The sequence below is a fragment of the Oryctolagus cuniculus genome, chromosome 10, assembly GCF_964237555.1.
Source record: "Oryctolagus cuniculus chromosome 10, mOryCun1.1, whole genome shotgun sequence".
Taxonomy (NCBI): domain Eukaryota; kingdom Metazoa; phylum Chordata; class Mammalia; order Lagomorpha; family Leporidae; genus Oryctolagus; species Oryctolagus cuniculus.
The window spans coordinates 111,491,931-111,505,733 of record NC_091441.1 but is presented as its reverse complement, the minus strand read 5'-3'; the positions used below and the strand labels follow the sequence as shown (position 1 = coordinate 111,505,733).

The window sequence follows — 13,803 nt, the reverse complement described above, 5'->3', positions numbered from 1 at the left end:
GAGCAAGGGGTTTCATTTGGGGCTGCCCAGACTGAGTTTGTGAAGGCTGCTGCACCACACATCATAGCATTTCTTTGGCATTGTTAAGTAAAATGCCTTAACTGGTGACATGTTAGGTGCTAGGTAGAACATATCAAAACTTCTACCAGCTGATGCCGAGGGCCTTAGGTTTGGAGGATGGGGCAGGGGAGCCTTAGATTTAATCCTTTGCCTGATTTGGGGGCAGGAGACATTCAGATATATTTATTGCATCACAGAACCAGCCCTGTTTTGCAGCATTTTGACCAGCCCTCAGAAACTGCTGACATCATGATGTACTCCTTCCTTCGCTGGTGCTTCCATTTGGCCGGGCACTGAAGCCAGAATTTAGAATCCTGACTCACCCTTCAGCCAGCCACAGTGAATGCTGATTATTCTGGTCGGGTCCATGCTCAGAAAGTGACTTTGAAAGGGGAATAGCTTTTGGACAAACCAGGTCATGGCCAGGCTTTTTCTTTTCTTGCTTTCTCATCTGTTAACTGCTTCTGTTTTCTCCCTTGATGGAAGCAGAAGCAGAGATTCTGCAGTCCTGGCCATAGAATTGTGGATTGTACAAGCTGGCACAGCCAATACTGTCCTACTGAGCTCAGTGAATTGTCCTTCTGATCTGTATGGAGGGAGGCCAGCTGCAGCTCAGCATTTGCAGTCAGTCTCAGAGCTGAGCTAACAACTCAAAATTTAGCTCTCATTTTAATAAATTACCTGATAAAACACTCACTAGACAAAATTACCTTGACTAGGTTATTTATATAAATATTGAAATGCCCCAAATTATTCATGAAGAAACTGATATACAAATTTTCTTATAATTCCCCCCCCCCCCACAAAACACAGCAAATACATAGAGGCAAGTAATGGGATTTCTAAGGGCATAAGATTTACACCTATATGATACAAACAATGTTAAGGAAAAGAGGTTTTGGATGCATTCTTTTAAAGTTGTGTTTATTCAATTTATGTGACAGGCAGAACAAGAAAGAGAGAGAGAGAAGCAGACAAAGAAATCTTCCATCTGCTGGTTCATCTCCAAATGCCCACAACAGCCAGGCCTGGGCCAAGCCAAAGCCAGGAGCCCAGAACTCAGTCCTGGTCTCCCGTGCGGGAGGGACATGTGCCAGGGATGCAAGTACCTGAGCCATCACCAGCTGCCTCCCAGCTTGTGCATCAGCAGGAATGCTGTAGGGGAAGTAGAGTGGGAACTTGAACCCAAGCACTGGGATGTGGTATGTGGGCGCCCCAAGCAGTGTCCTAACAGCTGTACTACAATGCCCACCACTGGCTGTAGATACTTTTAAAGGGCTGTGGTGGCCGGCGCCGCGGCTCAATAGGCTAATCCTCCACCTAGCGGCGCCGGCACACCGGGTTCTAGTCCCGGTCGGGGCGCTGGATTCTGTCCCGGTTGCCCCTCTTCCAGGCCAGCTCTCTGCTGTGGCCAGGGAGTGCAGTGGAGGATGGCCCAAGTGCTTGGGCCCTGCACCCCATGGGAGACCAGGAGAAGCACCTGGCTCCTGCCATCGTATCAGCGTGGTGCACCAGCCGCGGCGGCCATTGGAGGGTGAACCAACGGCAAAGGAAGACCTTTCTCTCTGTCTCTCTCTCTCACTCTCCACTCTGCCTGTCAAAAAAAAAAAAAAGGGGGGGGCTGTGGTAAGGATTATATAAAGTATAATACATAAAAAATGCGTTGTGAATTCCAGAATACTTTGCAAAGTAAAAGATTAAGATCAGATTCTGTGAATGTCATACATCTAAGTCATGAAATCCCCTTTCTACATTGATTCATTACATATAAAGGAATTTTTTTGACATATGAATAGGCAATCATAATATTCCTACTGCATTTGATGAATGATTGTAAGTAATTTTTTCCCTTTTTTAGATTTTGGCTTCCTCCTTTGATGCAATATTCTCAAAGAACTAAAACTGACTCTAAATGTTGAAGATTTATCCAAAAGAAAATTTTCTTTGGGTCACAGAGAATTCAAAGACAGTGTTGGAAAAACTTAAATGGGGAGCTTAATAGGATCTTTTTTTTGCTTTTTTTTCCTTTTGGTCTCATATCTACTTTCCTAGGGACATCTTGGGTGAATCAGGACTGCTTCCTTCTGTCTTCAAGGTTGACCAGCCCCAGTCCAGCGGGGATTACCATTTTATTAACCAAAGCACGCTAGGAGAATAATAACCTGTGTTTCCATAGCACTTTATTGTTTGTACCTAAAAACTCAACCAGCATTTATTGAGAGATTGTTATGTGCTGTGCTATCCAGGGTAGCTTCACCTTTGTTATCTTATTTAGTCCCTATAGAAACCACACAGATTCTCGCACAACTTCCTGAAGTAAGATGAATGTGTATCTTAGGACGTACTAGGTAAAGAGGCCTTGGTGTCCTAGCCCAGTATCTTCTCACAGGGTGGGATGCATGGGATGCCTTAAGGTGGTGTACAGTACAGCATCAACTCTAGGTCACCTGACATGGCATTAGTCGCATGTCAAGTCTCCTCCAGTGCTGCCATTTATCACCAGGAGAAATGTCACAGTTGGGTGCTTACCGGCTTTCACCTCCTCTATAACACAGTATTTAACTTTCTTAACCAGTAGAACACACTGGTCAAGTCACCATCTGGAATGTAATCACATTAGTATGGTAACATATTAAGGCCCATTTCACAGAGGAGCTAATGAGGGGCCATTTCCTCATATCACGTATACATACCCTTTTTCACTTTTTATTCACTTTATTTATTCAAATTATAAAGGATAGTATGGAAAGTTAGTTTATATGGGGATAAAAGACAAAGGTGTTGGAGCAGGTGCTGTGGCGTAGTAGGCTGATCCTCTGCCTGTGGTTCTGGCATCCCATTTGGGCACCAGTTCAAGTCCATATGGGCACCGGTTCAAGTCCCAGCTGCTCCACTTCCAATCCAGCTCCCTGCTAAAGGCCTGGGAAAGCAGTGGAAGATGACCCAAGTGCTTGGGCCCCTGCACCCACATGGGAGACCCCAAGAAGCTCCTGGCTCTTGACTTTGGATCAGCCCAGCCCCAGACATTGTGGCCATTTGGGGAGTGAACAGTGGATGGAAGACCTCTCTCTGTGTCTCTCCCTCTCTCAGTCTGTAACTATGACTCTCAAATAAATAAATAGGGGGCCGCACTGTGCCACAGCATGTTACTGCCCTGGCCTGAAGCACCAGCATCCCATATGGGTGCCAGTTCAAGACCCAGCTGTTCCACTTCTGATCCAGCTCTGTGCTATAGCCTGGGAAAGCAGTAGAAGATGGCCCAAGTTCTTGGGCCCCTGCACCCACATGGGAGACCTGGAAGAAGCTCCTGGCTGCTGGGTTCGGATCAGCACAGCTCTGGCTATCGTGGCCAATTGAGAGTGAACCAGCTGATGAAAGACTTCTCTCTCTCTCTCTCTCTCTCTCTCTCTCTCTGTGTGTGTCTCCTTCTCTCTCTGTGTAACTCTGACTTTCAAATAAATAAATAAATTGTAATAAATAAATAAATATTTTAAAACAGATAAAAGTATATTTTAAGATCTACATTAAGAAAAAATTGCAACTCTGAAAATGAAAACTACAGTGAACCCTTTGAAAGCAAATATCATCATTTTATCATTTTTTTTAAAGATTTACTTATTTGAAAGTCAGAGTTACAGAGAGGGAGGGAGAGAGAGAGAGAGAGAAACATCTTCCATCCACTGGTTCATTCTCCAAATGGCTGTAACGGCCAAGGCTAGGCCAGGCTGAAGCCAGGAGCCCAGAGTTTCTAGGTCTCCCCTGTGGAGAGACCTTGAGCCATCTTCTGCTGCTTTTCCTGGCCATTACCAGGGAGCTGGATTGGAAGTGAAGTGGCTGGGACATGAACCGGTGCCCATATGGGATGCCGGCATTGTAGGCAGTGGCTTTACTGGCTAAGCCACAACACTGGTCCCTAATTATATGATTCTAAACTGCAGACCCTACAAGGTCCAGGGTAGACAAGGACTTACCAATTTTCATACTCTTGTTATCTAACAGAGTACCTTAACATAAGCCTTCAATGAGTTATCACTGAACGAATGAACATTTCTTTTCCCCTCTCGGCATCACACCTGAGATCACTCAATTTGTTCATCATCCTGAGACCCAGCGTTTATCACACTGCACTCAAGAGTCACTAGGACAAGGCATTTTCTATAGGCTTTTTCTTGATTTGCTTGTGACAGCAGTTGGCTTGTGCTTTGTGCTGGCGTTTGCAATGATTCTGTAAACAGGACCCAGATTCTGCAGGGTGGATGTTCATAGGAACAGTTTTTAAATGAAACGACCATGCAATGAGAGGGTTGACACTTCCTCATGAGATAGTTATCATAATGTATATATAAAGTACTTTTTAATATGGTGAGGTGTTATTCATATATTGTTATGGTTATATCAGAAAACAAGACCCTAGAAGGAATAATCATACTTCAGTCATATTTACCCTATGTGACAGAGCAATGGTTCTCCAACATTTTTAGTCAGTTAATTTTGGTAAAATGCCTCAAGACGTCTTATCTTAATCACCCTTGCTATTCAAGACTTTCATCAGAATGAATGAGAATAGTTACTTTGAATTTCCGGTTTCTAAGAACTTTGTGCTGATAAAGAATAAAAGGAGTGTGGGAAAGAGTTCCAGGTACAAGGATCTTCCTTCAAGGCCAGCTATGATTAGCCTCTTGATAAAGCCACAAGACAAGAAGTCAAGCTAATCAGCCCTTAGGGAGACAGAAAAGGGCACAGAGTAGAAGGACCAGCTAACAGAGACCTGCTGCCATGCCTGTCTCCAGGTGTGTGTGTTGTTTTTAACTGGGGCCAGACCAATTTGTTTTTCATTTTTTTTTTTTTTTATTGAGAGAGAAACAGAGTTCTGATACACTGGTTCACTCCCCAAACTCCCCCAACAGCCAGTGCTGGGCTAGGACCAGAGCCAGGAGCCAGGAACCCAGTCTAGGTCTCCCATGTGGGTGGCAGGAACTCAATCACTTGAACCAGCCCTGCTGCCTCCCAGAGTCTGCATTGGCAGGAAGCTGGAGTCAGGAGCTGGAGAAGGGAATTGAACCCAGACATTTCAATATGGGATGAAGGTATCTTAACCACTAAGCAAAACGCCCACCATGGCCTCTTAATGTTTAATTGTTCTTGTTCTTGATGGGTCTGTTCTTGGCCCATCTCCGTCCTCACCTTTACATAATCTCCCTTTTGCAATGACCGACTATCTCAAATGAAAGGAGGCAATGGAAATAACTTCAGGTGCAGTAGAATATAAGTGACTGGAACAAAACCTGCTCCAGTTCATTGTTGCCTTTGGAGAACATGGGATTAGGGTTGTCAGATGCCTGATGTTTCTACACAAGTTTAAATTTTTTATATTGTTGAGGAATCTAATTTTCAATCGTTGACAACTTACCAAAAAAAAAAAAAAGAGAGAGAGAGAGAGAAAAGAAAACCTGTTCTGGTCAAGTGAAGCCCATTAGTAGCAAAGATTTGGCCCCCAGGCCACTGGTTTACAACCTGTGACTGTCTACATATTTTCTAACTTCACTTCACCCCTATTTTTTGAGCTTGAGACCCATATTTTTTTAAGATTTATTTATTTATTCATTCATTCATTTATTTATAAAGGTAGAGAGAGATCTTCCATCTTCTGGCTCATTTTCCAAATGCCTTCAACAGCCAGTCAGTGCTGCACCAGACTGATACCAGGAGCCAGGAGCTTTATCTGGGTCTCCTACATGGGTGGCAAGGATCCAGGCAATTGGGTCATCATCTGTTGCCTTCCAGGTGCATTTGTGTCAAGTTGTTTTGGAAGCTGTGGCTATCCTGGAACCAAACATTCCAAAATGGGATGCAGGCACCAAAATGGCAGCTTAACCTGCTGTGCCATAACACCCACCCCAGGGACCTACATAGATATATATTTTTTTAATTAAACTTTGGATAAGTAAACACAGGCATGCTAAAAAAGTACTCAAATACAACTTGTCTAAACCAGAATATACTTTATTCAACATACAAATTAACAAAACCAAACCTGCTTCCAACTTTAAAGCCTCTGTCAGACACAACCCATCTGTCTGTCCAAATGAGAAGCCCTGGAGTTAGCGGTGGTCCTTCATCTGCTTTATCTTGCACCTGCAATTCCTTAAGCATTTACTGAGTGTGTTCTGAGTGCCAGGAATCGAGCAAAGCACTGATGGTGCAAAATGGAAAAGATGAAGCCCAGGCTTTGGAGGGTTTATGTCTGCGCAAACCAGAAAAGCACTCACAAAACGGTGTTTGCTAAGTTTTATAACAGGTGTGAGTAAGATGCCATGTGACCTCATTCGATCAGCACCACAGCCTTGTGAAATAGATACCTTTTGAAATAATACTTTTATTGAGACATAATTGTTATACCATAAAATTATCCTTTTAAAGTATATAATTCAGTAGGTTTTAGTATATTCACTGAGCCATGCAACCATCATGGCCATCTAATTCTAGAACATTTTGTAGTATTTTTATAGAAAAATTGAGCAGAAAGCATGGAGATCCCACGCATTTCCTGTCTACCTCCTCCACTATTTTTTTTAAAGATTTATTTTATGTATTTATTTGAAAGACAGTTACTGAGAGAGGTAGAGCCACAGAGAGAGAGGTCTTCCATCTGCTGGTTCACTCCCCTAACTGGCTGCAACAACCAGAGCTGAGCTGATCTGAAGCTAGGAGCTAGAAGCTTCCTCCAGGTCTCCCATGAAAGTACAGGGGCCCAAAGACTTGGGCCATCCTCCACTGTCTTCCCAGGCCATAGCAGAGAGCTGGATCGGAAGTGGAGCAGCCAAGACTTGAACCGGTGTCCATGTCGGCTGCCGGTGCTGCAAGCCGGGGCTTTAAACTGCTGCACCACAGTGCCAGTCCCCTCCCCCAACTATCGGTAGCCAGTGTGAATCTCCATCTACACATCATTATCACCCCAAGTTCGTACTTTATGGGTGTCGGACATTTGATGGGCTTGCACAAATGTAGAGTGACACACAACCACCACTGTAGTATCACACGTTGTTGTTTCACTGCCACCTCTCCCCAAATCTCTGCATTCCACCTATTCATCCCTCCCTCTCCCCCTCACTCCTGGACACCCCTTATTTCTTCCATTCTCTCTATACTTTGCCTTCTCCAGAGCGCTGTGTAGCCAGACTCATACAGATGTAGCCATTTCAGATTGGCTTCTTTCACTTAATAACATGCATCTGTAGTTCCTCCATGTCTTTTCGTGGCTTACTAGCTGATTTCCTTTTATCACTGAATGATATTCTGCCGTCTGGGTGGACGACAGTTTATTTATCCATTCACCTGCTGAAGGATAACTTGATTGCTTCTGGGTTTTGACAATCATGGATATAACTGCTGTACACATCTGTGTGCAGGTTTTTGTGTGATCAGAAGTTTTCAGTTATTTGGGTAAAGACCAAGAAGCAGGATTGCCAGTTCATATAGGTACTGAATATGCCTAATTTTTGTAAGAAACCAAACTATCTTCCAATGTGGCTAAACTACTTTGCTTTCCAAGAAGTGATGAATGAGAGGTCCTTTGGTTCTACATCCTTGTCAGCATTAGGTGGTGTCAGTGTTTGGGATTTTGGCCATCTGACATATGTGTAGTGGTATCTCATTATTGTTTTTAAGTTCAGTTCCTTAATTATACATGCTGTTTGAGTATCTTCTATTAGGCATAACTGCCATCTGTGTATCTTCTTTGGTGAGGGACCTTTTTAAATCTCTTGCCCATTTTTTAACTAGATTGTTCATTTTCTTTTTATTTAGTTTTAAGAACTTGTGGTAAATTTTGGATTAACAGTTCTTTATTAGATATATGTTTTTGCAATATTTTCTCCCAGTCTGTGCCTTATCTTCTCATTTTCTCAAGAGTATCTTTTGCAAAACAGAAGTTTTTAATTTTAATTACCCCCAAAAAGAAACATTTATCTATTAGCAATCACTTTACATTTCCCTTATGCCCCCGTCCCTATGTAAGCACTTACTCACTTTCTTTCTCTATGGATTTGCCTATTCTAGACATTTCGTACCAGTGGACTCATAGAATATGTGACCATGTAGCATAAGACTCTGAAAGTTCCTCCATGTTCCAGCATGTATCAGTATTTCATCCTTTATTTTTTTAAAAAAAAAGTATTTACTTTTTAATTTTTTTAAACCAGAGAGACAGAGAGATCTTTCATCTACTGGTTCACTCCTCAAATGCCTGCAACAGTCGAAGCTGGGCCAAGCTGAAGCCAGGAGCCCAGGACTCCTTGTGGGTCTCTCATGTGGGTGGCAAGGACCTACAAGGTACATTAGCAGGAAGCTGGAAGCAGAGCAGTGCTGGGATTTTAACCCTGGACCTGTGATATGGGATGTAGGCACATCATGTGCCATCCTAACCACTGTACCAAACGCTCGTGCCAAGTACTTCATTCCTTTTTATGGCTGAATCATCTCCCATTGCATAAAAATTTATTGTTTGTCAACTGACGAACATTTGGGTTGTCTCCACATTGGGGCTATTATAAATAATGCTACTATGAACATTTGTGTACAAGTTTTTGTGTGAACAGGTTTTCAGTTCTTTCAGGGATGCAGGTATCTTAAATCCTTTTTACCTATTTTCAGTTAAAACTTACTTGCAGTAGTGTAAATTGAAGCAATGCTGGCTACACTATGATATAATCTGATGTAAAATAATCTGGTGATATAATGTGCTGGTGGCAGAAAGTTTAACAGAAGAGACGATGTTTAAGTTTTAAACGATGAGAAATATCAGAAAACAGGGCTCAGGGCTGACCCTGCATGTTGGGGTGGGAAGCTGTTGCTATCCTGGGCTTCCACATCCAGCCCGGACTCCTATCCTTCCCATCTATTTGTTTGTTTGTTTGTTTAGAAGTCAGAGTTATAGAGAAAGGGAGAGAGAGAGAGAGAGCGAGAGAGAGAGAGAGAGTGCTTCCATCCGCTGGTTCACTCCTTAGGTGGCCACAGCCATGGGTGGACCAAGTTAAAGCCAGGAGCCAAGAACTCCATGCTAGTCTCTCACATGTGTGGCAGGAGCCTAAGTACTTGGGCAATCTTCTGCTGCTTTCCCAGGTGCATTAGCAGGGAGCTGGATCAGATGCAGAGCAGCTGAGACTCAAACTGGCACTCTGACACAGGATGCCAGTGTCGCAAGCAGTGTCTTAACCTGCTGCACCACAGCGCCTGCTGCTTCACATGGCTTTGTGAGGCTTAAATGAAATGAGTTAACATAGGTAAAAGTGCCCAGCTGGAACCTGGTACTTTGTAGCCACTGAATAAATATGAGTTCCATCTCCCCTGGCCCTCTATTACATAAAAAAAAAAAAAAAAAAAAAAACAACGGCTCTAAGATAGACATCACACTTCTCAATCTGAGAGGCACTGAGATATATACAATTTGAATGGGTATAAAAATAGAACATCTTAGTTAAAACTTCTTTTTTTTTTTTTTTTTTTTGACAGGCAGAGTGGACAGTGAGAGAGAGAGACAGAGAGAGAAAGGTCTTCCTTTGCCGTTGGTTCACCCTCCAATGGCCGCCGCTGCAGCCGGCGCACCGTGCTGATCCGATGGCAGGAGCCAGGATCCAGGTGCTTTTCCTGGTCTCCCATGGGGTGCAGGGCCCAAGCACCTGGGCCATCCTCCACTGCACTCCCTGGCCACAGCAGAGAGCTGGCCTGGAAGAGGGGCAACCGGGACAGAATCCGGCGCCCCAACCGGGACTAGAACCCGGTGTGCCGGCGCCGCAAGGTGGAGGATTAGCCTAGTGAGCCGCGGCGCCGGCTTAAACTTCTTTAAAAACTAAATAATTGGCCGGCGCCGCGGCTCACTAGGCTAATCCTCAGCCTAGCGGCGCCGGCACACCGGGTTCTAGTCTCGGTCGGGGCGCCGGATTCTGTCCCGGTTGCCCCTCTTCCAGGCCAGCCCTCTGCTGTGGCCAGGGAGTACAGTGGAGGATGGCCCAGGTGCTTGGGCCCTGCACCCCATGGGAGACCAGGAAAAACACCTGGCTCCTGGCTCCTGCCATCGGATCAGCGCGGTGCGCCGGCCGCAGTGCGCCAGCTGCGGTGGCCATTGGAGGGTGAACCAACGGCAAAGGAAGACTTTTCTCTCTGTCTCTCTCTCTCACTGTCCACTCTGCCTGTCAAAAAAAAAAATAAATTAAAAAAAAGGAAAAAACTAAATAATTATATAATTAATTTAGTAAGATTAGAATTAAAAAGTAAAATCTAATTTTCTTCATGAAGATGAATGTAAAAAAAAAAATATAGCCCAGGTCAGATTAGCAGAAATTCTTTATTTCTGCATTAGCCCTGAATCCAGGTCTGCTTATATCACATTTTTTTTTAAATTTGACAGATAGACAGTGAGAGAGAGAAACAGAGAGAAAGGTCTTCCTTCCATTGGTTCACCCCCCAAATGGCCTCCACGGCCAGAACTATGCTGATCCGAAGCCAGGAGCCAGGTGCTTCTTCCTGGACTCCCATGGGGTGCAGGGGCCCAAGGACCTGGGCCATCCTCCACTGCCCTCCCGGGCCATAGCAGAGAGCTGGACTGGAAGAGGAGCAACCAGGACTAGAACCTGGCACCCATATGGGATGCCGGCGCCGCAGGCGAAGGATTAACCCAATGAGTCACGGCACTGGCACCACATATATTCATTTAACAGCATTTGTTTAATTCCTGGATCCTGCTGACTGAGAGACATTCTCCATTCCACTGGGTATGACCTAATAGAGGAATAAAGCAGAACCAAAAGCAATAGAGCTCTGGCACATGATTGTTGCTCCTTCAGCAAACATTCATTGAGCACCTACTGTGTGCCAGGAATGTTCTAGACACCAGAGATAGCAGTACTGGGTAAGATCCTTGCTCTCATGGAGCTTACCCTGCAAGGGGTATGTCTAGAGAGAGCTTTGCCAAAACTCAAATACACACACACTTAAGAAAGGAGAAGTCCATGTAGCAAGGTGGGCAGAAAACCAGAGTTCCTCCCTCCCACCATGGAAAGCTCAGATCTGTGCCTTAGCAGAACGACTACATGACAGTAACATAGGCCGCTGGGTCACCAGAGGTCAGGCCACACAAAGACTGAGAAGAGTAGGTCCTGCAGAAGAAGAGTGCATCAAGACGCCAGGAGAGAGGCCTTGGTCTGTGCAGGCTTCTGTGGTCGGGGGGCAGCCACGCCCTCCAGCTCGTTCCAGCTTCTTCTCCAGCCACACTGGCTAGTCATTTTTTTTTTTTTTTTTTGATAGGCAGAGTGGAGAGTGAGAGAGAGAGACAGAGAGAAAGGTCTGCCAAGGTCTTCCTTTTGCCGTTGGTTCACCCTCCAATGGCTGCCACGGCTGGCACGCTGTGGCCGGCGCATCACGCTGATCTGAAGCCAGGACCAGGTGCTTCTCCTGGTCTCCCATGGGGTGCAGGGCCCAAGCACTTGGGCCATCCTCCACTGCACTCCCTGGCCACAGCAGAGAGCTGGCCTGGAAGAGGGGCAACCGGGACAGAATCCAGCGCCCCGACCGGGACTAGAACCCGGTGTGCCGGCGCCGCTAGGTGGAGGATTAGCCTATTGAGCCGCGGCGCCGGCCTGGCTAGTCATTTTCTAGATGGTTTCCTGACTGTGTGTGCTTACACATGCTTTTTTTTTTTTTTTTAAAGATTTATTTATTATTTATTTGAAAGTTGGAGTTATACAGAGAGAGGAGAGGCAGAGAGAGGTCTTCCTTCCGCTGGTTCACTCCCCAGTTGGCCGCAACAGCAAGAGCTGCACCGATCTGAAGCCAGGAGCAAGGAGCTTCCCCCAGGTCTCCCAGGCCCAAGGACTTGGGCCATTTTCTACTACTTTCCCAGATCATAACAGAGAGCTGAATTGGAAGTGGAGCAGCTGGTCTCAAACTGGTGGCCATATGGGATGTCGGCACTGCAGCCGGCAGCTTTACCTGCTATGCCACAGCGCCGGCCCCTTGCACATCCTTCTACTCTACTAGGAAGACCGCACACTCCACCTCTTGGATGAATCACTCATCCTCGAGTTTAAAAATTGCAAACCCCTCAGCAGGAGAAGCCCTGGCTGGACCCTCCCATCCCATCAGCTATGCCATGGACACCAGGCTGAAAGGCTCCACAGAAACCCAGGTTCACTTCCCCCGCTGGGCTGTCTGCTCCTAGCGATTGGACTGGGTCACAGTTTTTTCCTCCTTCCCCAGTGCTGGCCTAGGCCCGGGGTGTAGGGCCGATTGTTAAGTTGGAAGGAACAGGGTGTACAAAGGCAGACTGGGACCATCATTGCTAACTATGTCATAGAATAGGGCAGAATGACATCTGAGGCTGAGTCTGACTTGGAACTTTACGCTGGAAGGATTTGCTGCTTTTTTTAAAAACCCTTAAATCTCTACCTTATTGCATTTTAAACTGATTTTTTGTTTGTTTGAAACGGTCAGCATTCAGTGAGGGAAAACTACATATATTTCTATTTATAAGCCAGGGCCTAAATATAGGAAGCTTGTGTGGGTTTGGGGTAGATTTTCTATGTGAACGCTTTACTGGTATAAAATACAAATAAGTATAACATCTGCCACTTGTAAGTGTGCAGTTCAGTGACATTCAGCACATTCCGACTTTATACAACCATTAGCACCATCACCTATACTCACGCCCCATTCCCCAGCTCCCAGCCCCCTCTCTGTGAATCTGACTACTCTGCGGACCTCACCCAAGTGGAATCCTTGTATGTGTTTTCTTGCGTCTGGCTTATTTCACTTAGCATGATGTCCTCAAGGTTCATCCGTACTGTAGAACAGATGAGAATTTCTTTCCTTTTGAAGTCCCTGTATGGACTGTTATGTGTTCACTGGGTTTCAGATTAAAACAACAACACAGCTCAGCCCGGATGTTGCCAACAAGCGCATGGAGGCGACCAGAAGGGACAAGACAGCTGAGAGGAGCCCCCAGCTCAGCCTGCCACACTGGGCCCTGGCCGCTAACTCCAGAGGCTGCCTATGCAACGATGATGATGCTTTGGACAAGGAGCTCAAAGCTCTCCCTATTGACCGCTGAGAAGTAGCAGAGCGTTGTTTAGTTTTCTTTGCCAAAAAGAGAATCTAAATTGTGCTGAGTCAGAGCAACTATAAACATTGTTTGCTTTTAGATATTTTCCTTTATCCGGTAGGCTCTCAGATAATCAGCCCATGTTCTGGAACTGTGTTTCTGAGAAATAAATACCAATGAGTCTGCAGAGTCCATATAAAAAGTATCTCAGGGTCATAGATTTTATTGTATTATGTAACTCTTTATTAAAAATATGCATTAATGGGTGCAAGGAAATCTGTAGACTACAAGAAAACGGCAATATATAAAATATTTGATGTTTTATTATTTTAATATTATCTGTATATTTGTCACATGATATTTTCTAAGTACACTAATTCTATCAACTCCTCCTGTTGTAAATTAATCAAGGTGAAGTAAAGCAGTCACTGCTGACACCTCTAAAAAACAATTATCAGAAAAAGACTGTGTTTTTCCTCTGTATTTCTATAATGTATTTGATAGTCATATGTATGTAAAATATCATGGCCATTTACTGATTTTGAACAAATGTAAAGATCACCCTCAGGGCAGGCATAGCTTAGTGGTTAAAATGCCCAAGTTTCAAATCTGAATACCTGGGTTCAATTCCCAACTCCAGCTCCTGATTC

At 44.8% G+C, this 13,803-nt stretch overlaps 1 protein-coding gene across 5 annotated transcripts in view; it reads right to left on the bottom strand.

The window, feature by feature from the left end:
• Positions 1-13,803, bottom strand: part of CNBP (CCHC-type zinc finger nucleic acid binding protein) — an 81,055-nt gene that overhangs the window by 24,817 nt on the left and 42,435 nt on the right. The gene's annotated exons all lie outside the window — the stretch shown is intronic.